We start from the raw sequence: 14,389 nt of genomic DNA, 5'->3' as shown, positions 1-14,389 counted from the left end.
GGGGCTGAAGGGATGCCACTGGCACCTCCTGCAGCCTTGATTAAAACAATTTCCCTGTGCGCCTCCCTCTCTCCACACCAAGAGATGTAAAGTTCTCACTGAGAAGAAAGGCAGGCATTTTGAAAACTGCTCAGCATTTTCAGTGATCAGGGAGGTTGCTGGGGTTAGAACAAGAGTGGGTGATTTTGGAAGGCGCTAGGCAGAAAGGCTTTGAAGTGTCTGAATGTGAAGACTCCAGAATACAACAGCACCACCCATGAAAGAACTCCAAAACACACAGTCACAACTTTTTCCAATACTACTGTCCAAGAGTATGACAGGGAAATGCTGCTGAAGGTTCAGATATCCTGCTAAAATTGTTTATTTGTAAGCAGGACAAATATTAGATCATTCAGAAATCTGCAGGAAACAACACACATTTTAGCAACGTCTCAGAATCAAATAAAAATTTTGAGATTAGGAGGATGTCACCCATTCAAACCTGCTGAAGGCAGGTTCACAGTGAGATGGGGCTTCTCAGAGGCTTGTCCAGTCACACTCCTTTGCCCAGTCTCCTGGGACAAACTGTTCCAGCTGCTTGACCGAGGAAGGCTTTTTCCCCTCATACCTCATAGAAGTTTCTCACACTGCATCTTATCCTTCCAATCTGCAACCCTCAGAAGATGTTATTTCCATTTGCTCTGCAACTTCACTTTTTAGGGTGAAAAGATGCAATTACATTCCCCATTAGATTTTATTCCAGCCAAACCCAGCCTCCCTAGCAGGTCTTTGCTAGGTCCTCTGCATATGTGAACAGCTCTCCTGTGCTGGGGCAGTGTGTGAGGAGAAGCCACACAGAGTTCCAGACAGCTCAGGTCTTTCTGGGGCATCCACCCTTCATGCACTCTGCCTTTACTGCAACAAGGGTACAATGCTGACTCATGTTCAATTAAATTACATAGGACTTCCTACTACATTACTATTTTCCTCACATCATTCTGTGTAAAAAACCTTCAGAAATTCAGAAAAATACAGTATATAATATTTCTAGATTAACATGGTAACAACAGGACTGGCTTCAATTCAAAATAAGGAGTTTATTCAAGAAACTTTCCGAGTTCTCTGTTTGTTGTAGTTTGAACAGGGAGGACATACAACATGCAGAAGTGTTACATTATTCTGCTCTTCCATCATCATTTTTCAGGACTCTTTTCGAAAGTCAGTGTTAGAAAAGGGAAGTTTAAGGGCATGTGAAAAGGCATATTTTGCAAGAAAGTCAAAGGCTGTCATGGATCTAAATAAAGCCCTGAGAGGACTTTTGAAGAGAGCATCATCTCACCCTAGAAATCAAAAGGAAGGCTTTGCCACTAGACTGTCAGAACACTGCTGAGCTCTCAGTTCACATCTAATTCCTGCTCTGAGTGTGGAGGCAGCTATAAAAGCCAACAAAACAGTCAGCATCATCAGGAAGGATGCTTAAAGAGAGCATAATTTTGACTACATAAAATTTGATGCATTCATGTGTAATATTTATTTCTGGTCTCCATCTCAAAAGGAGTCAGAGAAAGTACAGAGTAGGGTAACCAAAACCAAGGAGAAGGTAAGAAGGTATATTGAGATGAAATACCAGAAAGGCCTCAAATCTTTCATCTCTAAGACCCTGCAGTTTGGAGATGTGATGGCTGAAGGGTATACAACTAAGTTTGAAAAATCATGAAAGTCATGGATAAACCCAATGGAAATCCACTGTTTACTGTGATGGATGACAGGTCCAGAGGGGGACTGTAAAAGGGCTGTGAGAACCTGAAAATTTGAATTGAACAGCTGTAGATGCTGGAAGAGTCCAAAGGGAAGGCAGCATAGAAAGCAGACAGGTTTACACACTGCCACACGCAGTCACCACCCTGGATCATCAGTCTCAATCAGACAGGAATTTCTTATTCCCCTGGTTTGTGTGGAATTAAATAACCTTTCATTCCACTTCCATTATCTACAAAACAGTTATGAGCTTCCACTTTGCCAACTCTTTGACTGAAGCAAACTCTCCTGAAAGAAATTTGTTTATTTTGCTCCTGTCAGAACGATGACTTATCCTTTATTACATTTAGCCTCATTATAACTGTTATGCACAATTTGCATTACAATGCATTTATCTGTCGTTCCCTTCTACGCACAAAATGTATTCCATATTTGCTGGCCTGGAAAAATATTTCATAAAACAAGGAAATTATACACAAACACACAGACACACTCATTGACCCCACTCCTCCAATATCTATGCACAGAGGACAAATAAGATAGAAAGCATTTGTTGTGGGTTAACCCCTGCAAGCAGCTCACCATGACACAGCTGCTCAATCCTTCCTCCCTACCCCTGAGTACAAATCTACAACACAGCAATCATATGGGATGCTATGAAGAACTTTAACTTAATCTCAGCATTTTATGGATGTAAAAAAAAAAAAAAAAAAAATAGAAGAGGAACTAGCAGTGTTTAAATGCATGGTCATTTCTCCACAGATAAATGAGACAAAGATTTTCCAGATAGTGTCTGGAAAAAAAGCAAAGTCAAATCACAATCAAAGAACTACTTCAGTCATCATATAAACCACAATGCCTTAGTAAGGAACTTCTAGGGCTTCCTCTCTCTTTTATGAATTTTGACCCACACCCCACTTAAAAGAAAAAACAAAACTAATGACATTTCAAAAATCTGAAGGAATTTTTAATCAGTGTTCCTCACTGGTTACAAGTTTGGCTCAGGTAAAAGTAGTCACAGAACAACAATTAAAGTAGAAGGCATGCATATAAAAAAAAAGATAAAATACAATAACCTTTCTAAAGTGGCAAAACAAGATGGTCTGAAAATTATTTTAAAAGCTTTGAAAGAGATGGTAACAGCAAAGTGAAGGGAGGGCTCAGAAAAATTGAACACAACATACATCTAAATATAGCACTTCTAAGTTGTCCAAAAATGAGAGGAGGAAAGCAAAAACTGTGAATTCTCTCACATCTGAAGACAAATAACAAAACCAACAAAATCTCATTACAACTTTATAAAAAGAACACAATGCAGAAAAACATTTTTTCCCACATCATTATTTTTCCCATAAGGTTGGATCTAGGATTTCCTGCCAGCTTTCTAGATTCACTTTGGTGCATGCTTCTTTAATTTTTGAATGCTTTTTTCACTCCTTAGGGAAATATGTATGAGTCACTGCAATGGGTGTCTCCGAAACAGTGACGATATAAATACAGTCACTACCTGATTTGTAAATAAAAGAGGGTTATTCACTGTCATTTTACTTCACAAATTAGGTGCCTTATTGCAGAACACAGGAATGCAGTTGAAGGTATAGAAAACATAACTGTTTCCCTTTGAAAACATGCCTATAAATTATACAGAGTATTACACAAAGGAAAGACCGTGAGAGGTCCTAATAAGGGTGCAAGATCAGTCATCTGGTAGGAGGGCTGGAGTTGTAAGTGGCCATAAAACTGCCAATGTGAAAGTTGCACAATCTGCTTTTCTTCAGTAACTAGCTCAAGAGTGGCAACTCCCTAAAACCCGCTATGAAATAATGTCTGAAAAAACCCCTGATTTTAGAAAAGTGGATTTGCTTCAGAATTTTCATTTGAGAGCTTCAGAACAAATAAAACAAGCAATAATTCCCTCAACACAATTGTCTGACTCTCAAAGGGTTCCATCCATTAGACTTCACACCTCCCACCCTGCTGTGGTACCCTCCATTTCAGCAATCAGAAATTCTACCTACTGCAGGACCAGCTGCAGATCATGAGCACACACAAATGGAAGAACACCCAGCTTCTCAAACAAGGATAAAGAGCTACAGCACTTCTGCTATCACTTAAAAAAAAATAAATAAAAATAAAGCCTTTTCAATCACTACAACTTTTTGCACAAAAAGTCTGTTTTAAGCTCCACATGCAGCACTGCCTCTAAATCATATTTTGCTAAACTTTCCATCAAACAACTTTGTCACAAGACGACCCTGTTGACTCAAATTAAGTCTGAAGTTGGACCATGAGAGTTTTTGTGACAGATATGAGCAATGACATTCAAGCCATCTTGCTGTCACAGTGCCTGGGCAGAACAGCCTCTATGCTGCTAGACTCCTCTCAGTGTATTTCAGAGGCACTCCAAAGGTGATGGAATGCATGCTTACATGCTCAGTAGCTCCTACAGTGACTTTTAAAACTTGTGGAAAAGTAGAACAGATAATTTATGAGAACTGCACAAACACAGAGATAAATACAATTTGACTCCAACTCAGAGAAAACTTTTGAAGTGTAGAAATGCATTGTTTGTAGAACTATCAGATTGCTAAATCCCCCCATTGCATGCTTTGTGCAACCCAAGTGAGAAACCATGCTGTTGATGGTGTTCATCATCAGCAGTTTCAGGAAAATGAAAATCTTTAAGTTATATTTTTATGTTCATATTCCCTCAATTTGGACATATACTGCCAATGCAAATCTCTATTACGCAGTAAGTGCTAACTCTCCATAGTAGATTTCTGCCCCCTTAAATATCCTAGGGGAAACAACAATTTTAAACAAGACCAATTCTTATCTACCATCCTGGAATAAATTTTGGTACATAAAACTACTACAACTGTACAGCTTTATACCACAAACACATTGCTGTGATGGCATCTCCAAAGAGCAAGTAATCTAATCCTACAAGACAACAACCACATATGTTATTTTTCGGAATCTTCAGCATGAAACTTGGTCAGAAGCCACTTATGAATCACAAAGTCCAAACAACTAAAAAGAATTTTGATGATATAAACAAACAAGCATTACACTATATGCATATTTTTGTATATATATATATATACATGTGTATATATATAAATGTTCTACTCACTAAAAATATGTAACATTGAAGTGCAAATGAGGTGCAAGGGCCACAAGGAGCTTTGGAGAAATGAGTGTTGAGCTGTACTTTTATACTGACGTGTTTTGTACTCCCACCTATATCTGAGGAATGGCAAATAAAACCTTGTGGGTTGTTTTTTATTTCTTCTTTTTTTGAAACTTAATTATAAAAAAAAGGCAGGGTAACTTCCTCCTTCACCTGTTTCCTAGATTTCACAGCATTTATCAAGCTGATTGACATGTGATACACTACTCATTGCCCTGCATCATCTTTAATCCAACTTGTTATTTTTCTTGTAGATCCCAAGTAGCTCTTTGAGAGGAAACAGTTTTGCCAGGAATAGATACCTATAATAAAACTGCTAGTCATCAGCATTAAGTGAAATCCCTTTCCCACTCACTCCTTATGTCCTAGGTGGAAAGGCAGAACAGGACAATCACAGCCATGAATACTGACTTAGCCCACTGAGAGAATAATACAGAGCAGTACTTTTGAGACCCCAGATTACCTGTGCTAGCCAAGGTGAAACAATTTAGTGAGGAGTCAGATAAACAATTTTATTCTACGTTATAATTGACATTTCTGAGACAGGAGAGCACTGTTTGAGGAAAAGTGGCATGTCCAAAAATAAGAAGGGCACATAATAAAGGAGAGGAACTGCTTGTAGAGGTGTAAATTTGGCAACAGCTTAATGTTCCGCTGTAATGAAGGAGTTTGACAGAATTTAGCATTCAAGTTCTGAGTGATTTGCATTAATGAACCTCTGTATCACTGATTAATAGATAAAAGCAACCTCCTGTTATCTAGTAATGAGTCTAAAAACTAACAATATTCACTAACATCAGAGGTCATCTCTGCTGGTGTTTGAACCTGTAAGTTCAAGAAAGACACTGAGGAAGATAAAGGCTTAGTTCATCAACTTTATTTCATTTTTTGAATGGTTGCTCCCTGGGCAAAAAGACCAACTAGCTCTTCCTGTCTTCTTGGATACCATCTACTTTGTCATGGCAGAAGCATTCATCTGGGACAGTGACTTCAGGCTAATGCTGCACACTGCCACGGTCTGCAGCCAGCATTTCACAAGGTCACTCTCCAGGCACAGAAACTGGCAATAGGCTATGGAAGCCCACAAGTAACAAATCCTATGGAAGAAGGAAGAATACTTATTTTCAGCAGAAATAACCTGATTCCCTGGTTATTTGCCTAGCAGAAGGGAACATATCCATCTGAGTTTCACCTGTTTACTTCAGAACACCCGGTTTAAAGATGTATCCAAACCTGGATGTCAGTATGATACCCATCCAAGCATTCCATTTAAATGAAATTGTTCTGTTGTGATATTATCTCTCATTGCAAAGGGAGCTAAAGATACTTCTGTCATCCTCTCTGGTCCTGCTGTGCATGCATCATTTAAAACTCATGCAAAGTAATGCAATCCTGCCACAACTGGCACCAACTTTCAACTTGCACCACTTTACCCCCTGTCCCTGCTCCTCACTCGCTTTTCCAATGACACTACTCTCCCAGAATTTACTGCTGGATATGTCTCTCCTGGAGTCTGGATTTTCCACAAATGCAGTTGTCACATTCATATGCTTCTGGTTCAGACTGACAAGTTCCTTTACTTTGGGAAGTTCAGATAACTTCATTGAAAGCAGAGACTACCCAGAGACCTGGCCAGAGTGCTTTGTGCCAGATTCAGTCTCTTACAAGGGATGCCACTGGTCACCCAAAACTTGCTAATTTCACAAATGACAGATAGAACATGGCCTGTACCTTACCTATTTTACATGATGCCTCCTTAGGAGAGGTGCAGTACACTCCTTGAATTCCTGTGCCACAAGCAGTTTCACAATTAGACTCTGCCTGACTGAAAGCAAGTAAAAATAAAGACACTGAGTGCTTCAGAACAAATTACTGTAAATAACAGCAGTCTTAATGTCCTCCTTTTCACGAGCACTCAGTCTTTAGGGAATACTGACCCAGCTCTTAAACCTACCAATCTCCTTCCTCCTTGCTTGAGATCCAACTCTTACTCAGCTTTTACACATCCTCTCCTGCCATTCCTCATCCTGTCACGCCACCCCTGGTCCCATCTGTAGTTCAACAGTCACAGTGTGTTAAATAAGCCTTCACAGAGATCCATTTCATTCCAAGCCCTCACTTATGCCCAAGAACCTTGCAGAGTTAACCACAACCAATCACAGACTTATAGAATGGTTTGGGTTGAAAGAGGACCTTGAAGACCACCTAGTTCCAATGCCCCTGCTATGGGCAGGGGCACTTTCCACTAGACCAGGTTGCCTAGAACTACATCCAACCTGGCCTTGAATATCTACAGGGATGGAGTGTCCACAACTTCCCTGGATACCCTGTTCCAGTGCCTCACCAACTTCACAGGAAAGATTTTTTTCCTAATATCTGATCTAAAACTACTCCCTTTGTACCTCTCAAAGTACCTCTCCTTGTGACTATGGAGCTACCATGTAACCTGAATATTAATTAATGAGATCTAAAATAGCAAGTCTCAGATAAATACCTGAATAAACTGATATCAAACGAATCTGTCCTTGATTTTGTAACTTAAGGCTAGTTTTGAAGGAAGCAAAATAGTCTCCTATCATTAAGATTACAATCACTTCCAAGTAACAGAAATATTCTTAAACCGAATCCTAAATGAAGCTGCTGCTTTACCTAAGGGGATATATTTTAGTCTCTCCCACGCTCTAGAAATGAAAACATGTTGGTACTAGCAACCTGTGCAATAAAAAGAACACAAAATTGTATCTGCAGCAGCTTGCTGCAGAATAACAGAAAAGTTGTTAGAGGACCCTTGATAAAACAGAAGTATGATGCAAAGTTTCTTAAATCCTCTCCTTACAGACAGCACACTAAAGATGACAGAAAAACTTTAAACTCAGAATAACAAGAATTTACTGCAAGTTTATTACATCTAGACCAATCAATATTTTCAGTAGAAGAAAGCTGAATCAATCATAGAAACACAGAATGGCTTGGGTTGGAAGGACCCTCAAAGATCTCTCATTTTCAAACCCCCTGCCATAGGCACCATCTACTAGATCAGGTTGCTCAAAGCCCCATCCAGCCTAGCTTTGATCAAGTAGGACAGAACATAAAGAAGCATAAAAGCCAGTACCTCCCTACAGACTGCATATTTTCAGGTGTGTTTTTGCTCCATGCTAATTAAATGGCTTTCTTTGTTGTATCCAAGTGCAATTTGTCTGGTCCTCGAGGCACCAGAGACCACAAGAGACCTGCCTGCTCTGATCCTGGCCCTCTTCTTGATACAAATCAAGGAGAAACAAATACTGAACATCGAACACAAGGTAACTCAGTTTAGGTTAAGCACTTAAGACTGATTTAATAGACCATCAGCTGACCCAGTGACTGTAGAACAATCTGCCAACAGCTTTTCAAGCATCCACAACCTTCCTTCTTTCTCTGCCCAGCAGATGAATGCATTTCTGCATAATGCAGCCTACTTTGTCATTAGCATGTATTTAGCATGGTATTTCAACTTCGAACTTCTGTAGAGTATCACCCACACTAATTCATTCTTAAACAGAGACTGCAGTGACTCAGAGCTCCAAGCCAACAAAACATCACCTGTTAGTTATATTTACCATACGGTAAATATACCATATGGGTTACTACACCAAAAATTTTAAAAAACTCCCAAACTAATTTGTATGCCAGTTGACTTATTTCATGCTAAATCCAGCCATTTGGCATTTTATTGTATTTGAGTTATTCAGAATGCAGTTATGATAACAGCCAAGCCCTATGAAGAGGCCAAAGAGGAGAGCACCAAGCCCTGGGGTAGAGTCCTTCTACTGCAGCACCAGAGAGAAAATCTGTCCCAGGTAAGAAAAGCCCATCAGACTTTGACCTGTCTTTCCAAGATAAAGTCTAGTTTCTTGTCTAGTCTTGACAGCAGAGACACTAAGGACCCAATCAAGTTTTCCTTCTTTTCCTGAAGCCACTCTGCATCAAGTCTTAGGAGTAAAGTTGCATCTATGCACAGAAAGGCCAACACTTATTGCCTAAAAACTTAAACCCTTTTTTCACTTAAAAAACGTAATGCAAATAATTGTTTTTCAACCTCTCAACCTGGAGGGTGCCTTGTTGCACAAGAGGATCAGCAAGGTGACTTATTCCTGAAGCTCATGTACCAGCTGCTGCAGGTATCACAAGGAGGAGTAAAGCAGCAGATGAACAATGCATTTCTAAAAAAAAAAAAAGTGCCTGAAAACGGCTTGTAGGGACACAGCAAACTCCAGAGCAATGCTTAAGCAGATGAAGGCTATGGGAAATCTCCAAATACTCAAAATTATAGTGGTCCTAACCAACATCATCATCACTCATTTGTGCAAACGTTTACTGCTATGTACTTAGTTCAAATGCCACCTTCTGCTCTCCTTTTAATTCCTCTCAAATGTCTAGTTTTGTTTACAATGTCTTGATGAAGATGATGCCATTACCTATCCTATTTGAGAAGGGCAGAAGGTGGAGGCAAGAAATTTTTCCAACTCTGTCTTCCAGGCATAAGCTAAATATCAGGAAATCTCTTCTGAAAAATGGACTGCAGAAATGATGGCACAAAATGCAGGATCTTTTTATCCTCTCTCCCTCCTCCAAGTGATTAAGAGTACCACATTTGCACAGGGCTATGTGGCTTGGAGCAATACAATCAGATTTTGAAAACAATGTTTAATCAGAAGCATATTTGAGCTATAGCAAATTGCTTCTGAATACTTTGAATAACTAACACAGTTCTGGCCTATGATGCAAGAAAAAAAAAAGAGAAACGTCATATTTAGATAACTGTCCACAAGCTTTCTGTTTTAGAGGGATTTTATGAACACTTAACTGGAAAAATTATGAGTATTAAGAACAAAATGGACAATTGCATGAGACATCTCTATGCTGAGCTGACTGTAAGATGTAAAAGGGCCTCCAGATTTCAGGTCTTCACGACTCATGGAGTATTTCTTACCCTCTTCATTAAAAAAATGCATTGGATTTTTTTACTGTCTTTGCACTGTAATAAGAGGCTAGCAGAAGAGGACTTTTTTTGTAATGCAGATATGCAACTTTATTGATTAATAAAAAATTAAGAGAAAAAGTGCCTAAATACCTGCAAATAGTGTTGTATGGATGTCTTAGCAATGTAGTATATGCCAATCCATGTAGTCTAACCCTTTCTACAGTATTATTCTACTGCTGCCACATGAATGCCCTGTCAAGTGCTTGGCAAACAATTCCTGTAGATTTTGCAATCAAATGGAGGGAAAACAAAGCAGACATGAGAATGAAATAGTTTGCTGCAATATTGCCACAATCCAGAGCACTAACACCTCTACCACTTGGACGTTTTCTCTGCTAATTTCCCATTTCTCATTTCACTCCTGCACTCTGTGGTCTTCAGCTCCACCACCTTTGTCTTCTGTGCCCAGCAGCTGGAGTCAGTGCTCACCCTACACTCAGTGTTACTGAGTTACACCTATACTTACACTTAGCTACAACTTCCACAGCCCTTAATAGTTCAGCAATAACAAACATGTCCTTCCCATGCCAAAAACTTCCTTCATCCTTTTTTCCTGAGAAGCTGTGCTGTCCAAGGTGAAAAGGCTTGAAACACAGCATTACTCAAGCTTCAATACAAAATCTGTTCTCATCACTACATTTCAACATTAAATGAAGCTTGTGACCTTTCTGGTTGAGTCATTGTTCCTTTCACATTCTGTTTCATTCTAGGATTATCCTTCATTTTATGCATATGTTTCAATGAGATTTTAAAAATAGAAGTCATGTTTATTCATATGGATGTTAGGAATTTTTAAGAACTTCTAAGATGTTCTCTGTCCAGCTTAATTTCCTTCAAAAAAGAAAAAATATTCTCCCTTTCCTGCACAGCATTATTACACAGCAGACTAGGAAGGAGCAAGGCTTTTAGTTTCACCAAGACCAATCCCATTTTAGGAATGTTCTCCATAAACTGAAGAAAGAAATAGACAAAATCTGTTTCTTTTAGACTGAAACCAGCAAAACTTAAGTAATTCAGTTTTAAGCTGTAGAGATAAGCAGGTAAATACAAGGAATTTTCTCACTTTTACCGATCTGATCCTCTCCCTGATCCCACTGGTGGGAGAGTGGGCGAGCGGCTGCGTGGGGCTTGGCTGCTGGCTGGGCTTAAACCACAACACAAGAATTCACTTTAAATTAAAAGAGTGACAATTATAATCTATAACTACTATAGATAAAATCCAACTTCTATTAATTTTCAGAAAAAGCCTCAGAAAGAAACAAAAACTGTCATCAATTGTCATGCTCTAAGTGGCTGGTGCCAGCTTTTCTGGCTCTCCAGGCACCAGCTATGAACACTGCACTGGTTCAAACCTGCAGAGGAACTTCATCCTTGTTTCTCCATCATCTGGGACAGATGGATGTTTAAAAACCATGCATTTCTTTTATATAACACAGCAAGTAAATGACATTTACAATACAATAAATCCATCACTAATGGACATGCTTGATCAAGGGATGTAGTTGTCTGTGCTATATCCTGTCTGCCTCAATTTTTAAAGACAGATATGTCAATATAATTTCATATTTCTTGCTATTAAAAAGCAAAGAGCATGATGAGATTTTCATTTATCATGAAATACTGTCACCATTCTCAAGCTTTACCACAGTATATTTCTGTCTTTTTTAAATTGCTTTTTAGAATTTGATCAACCCTACCATTTTGAAAGCTTCTTCAATGAAACAGCCGGCTAAAGCTAAAAACTGCATTTTATGCAAATTATACATACAGTCTAAAACCTGCTTCAGCAAGTTTCATCTGAACTCCCAAAGGATTTCAAAAATTCAGAGTATTTATGTAATTACCTTGTGTACTGCTTGACTAGACAAGAGAAGGGAAATAACCTGTGATCAGTTGTGCTCTCTGCAATTTGGTCTCATCTTTCCTTGGCCCTTCATTCCCAGTCTTTCCTACATAAGATAATGTGTGTGCTATTTGCCAATAAATTAGTTACAGTCTACTGAACCATTGAGGTCAGATAAGTTCTTATCTGTACCAAATACTTAAAAAAAACCCAAAAAATCAACACAGTACATGCATTTGAAGCATAAAAAGGGAAAAAAAAATCTGCAGGAAGACTAAACTAATAAAAACCAATTTATTGAACAGATAAATCAATCTTGGTAAATAGACTACACTTTCTGTGACACATACAGCTAGTGACATTGAGGTAAACATCACGAATATAAAAATCTATCTCGTAGCTTTGCTTTAGAAGCCACATAATGTACTAGCTGGGATATCTTTAGATAGCCAGCAAGAATGCTATGATATAATCCACAAACTTCCTTACATGAGCTCCACTAAACCAGCCTGTTCTCCACTGTGCTTCCAGCTTTGCACATTGCTCTGCACTTGCCATGCAGGATCTTCTACCTGGAGCATGGAAGCCAGTGTGGGCACCTTGAGATCACAGGGCCAATGAGAAAGACATGCTGCACCTGAACTTCAAGTAATGGACTGCCCTGACATTTACTCTGTTAGTGCAGATGATCCATGCTGGTGCCACAATACAAACTTGAAGCTGTATGAGTCTAATGATTAAAACATTATTCTCCATGCCAACGCCAGGAACTGACATCCCACTGCCTTCTCTTAACATGGCACCAAGGATTAACTTCTAGCCCTGAACATCTTTTGAGGGACCTCCTTACATCTGGTAGTGCCTGAAGAGACTTTTAACACGACCTTTGTGCTTCCAGCTTAGGTACACTATGGCTGACATTTCTGATCACACACCTGGGGAAGATGCAAGAGAACAGCATTCTCCCTTCTGCACTGACTCTTCAGCAGTGGGAGTGTATCATTCCACTGTTCAAATTAACAAGTGTACAACACACACAAAAAAGGCACAAGAGGCTCCTTCTTGCTTGGAAAAAATGGAAGCCAGTTTTCTCAGCATGGTGCCTCTGTCTGCAGGATACTCTCACCATCCAACCAGCGTAGCAACAGGCATTTCTCTGAAGCAACACAATCTTTTCAACAAATGTTCACTTCTTGTTAGCATTTTTGTTATGAAATCTGAAGTTCTGGCGATTCAAACTCTCCACGTAAATACTGAGAATGGAACATTGGCTAAAAATTGATCTCAAAATGACAGTAAGCCTTTCCTTAGGGTATAATCACCCCAGTAATGCTGTTTCCATCTGGAGTGACTTCCACAAGCCCCAGGCATGTGCACTGCTTGTGGGTTTCAAAGAGGGCTGCTAATAACTGCATTTATGGAAGCTGTGCCCTTCACTTATTGCATCTAACATAGAAGAGACATTACAAAGTCTACTTATGATCTATCCAGTTCATTAAATGGGTGTTTAAATTGAAACGCAGCTCACTGAATCAAGACCTTCACATGCTAGCCTTGCAATTTAACTTCTAACAAAGACAATTTGTTAAAGCCTTTCAGAAAACTCAATTCAAAAACCCTCTGCAGTCCCTGGGAAAGAGAGCCTGTTGTCTCTAACACAGCAAAATCTGGCCTGCAGCTGGAAAATTAAGAGTCAGTAAGGCAGTTCATACTTTAGTCTGACTGGGGAATGAGACAGTGCCTCCCAGGAGAAAGAACTGCAAAAGAAGAAAATTGTCAGCATTTCAATCTCCAATCTAAGAGAGAACCTACATACATCAGGCACCAAATACAACAGAAGGATGAACTGGCAAATGTACTAGGACAGGACAGTAAACAGTACAGAATTGTTTACTGTACATCAAAACAGAATCAGCAAAAGAAACCAAAATCCACAAGGATGATACTCTAATCAAAATACACAACACACACAAAAATCCACTGTGTTTTGCTACTGTTCAATAACCTGCAAAACTTATATTGAAAATGGTAAGGAAAAGCAATACAAAAGAGCTTCTTCTCTAAGAGACCCTGCATTCCCGTGGTTGTCAACCATGCCGAAATTATTCCTGCCAATAATCAGTTGCTTTTTGGGATGATGTGCTTTCTTTTGAGAAGTTCTTACACACAAATGTCAACAGCACAACATAAGAAGTATATATGCTCTGTTTAAAACTGTCATATGCAAGTTATCCAAATCAACATTTTCTCAATACATTACTTTATTATCCAATATGGACTTGGACAAATATTGTAAGTTAAAATGGAAAAAACCAGATTGATCCACTATTGCACTAAACATTTCCAGTAAATGATATAAATAAGCAAAACCAAACAAGCAGTGCAAAAATTCCACCAAAACTTGGAACTTCTCGCTTTTCATTTCATTTCAATTAGAAAGATAACATCTTAAAATAAGCTTTCCATTTTTAATAATTTAAACAGAACATGAACACCATAACTGTATGCATTTGATGTTGCTTCAGACATACTGTATCACCTGGAAATAGCATATTTTCCTTTTGTTTAGTATTGCACTTCCAGTTCTATAATT

General features: G+C 38.9%; 1 protein-coding gene across 2 annotated transcripts in view; it reads right to left on the bottom strand.

Moving 5' to 3' along the window:
* GALNT7 (polypeptide N-acetylgalactosaminyltransferase 7) overlaps positions 1–14,389 on the bottom strand; it is a 69,124-nt gene that overhangs the window by 39,800 nt on the left and 14,935 nt on the right. The window lies entirely within an intron of this gene.

The sequence above is a fragment of the Oenanthe melanoleuca genome, chromosome 4 (assembly GCF_029582105.1).
Source record: "Oenanthe melanoleuca isolate GR-GAL-2019-014 chromosome 4, OMel1.0, whole genome shotgun sequence".
Taxonomy (NCBI): Eukaryota; Metazoa; Chordata; class Aves; order Passeriformes; family Muscicapidae; genus Oenanthe; species Oenanthe melanoleuca.
Note: the sequence above shows the minus strand (reverse complement) of the source record. Positions and strands in the feature narration are given on the sequence as shown.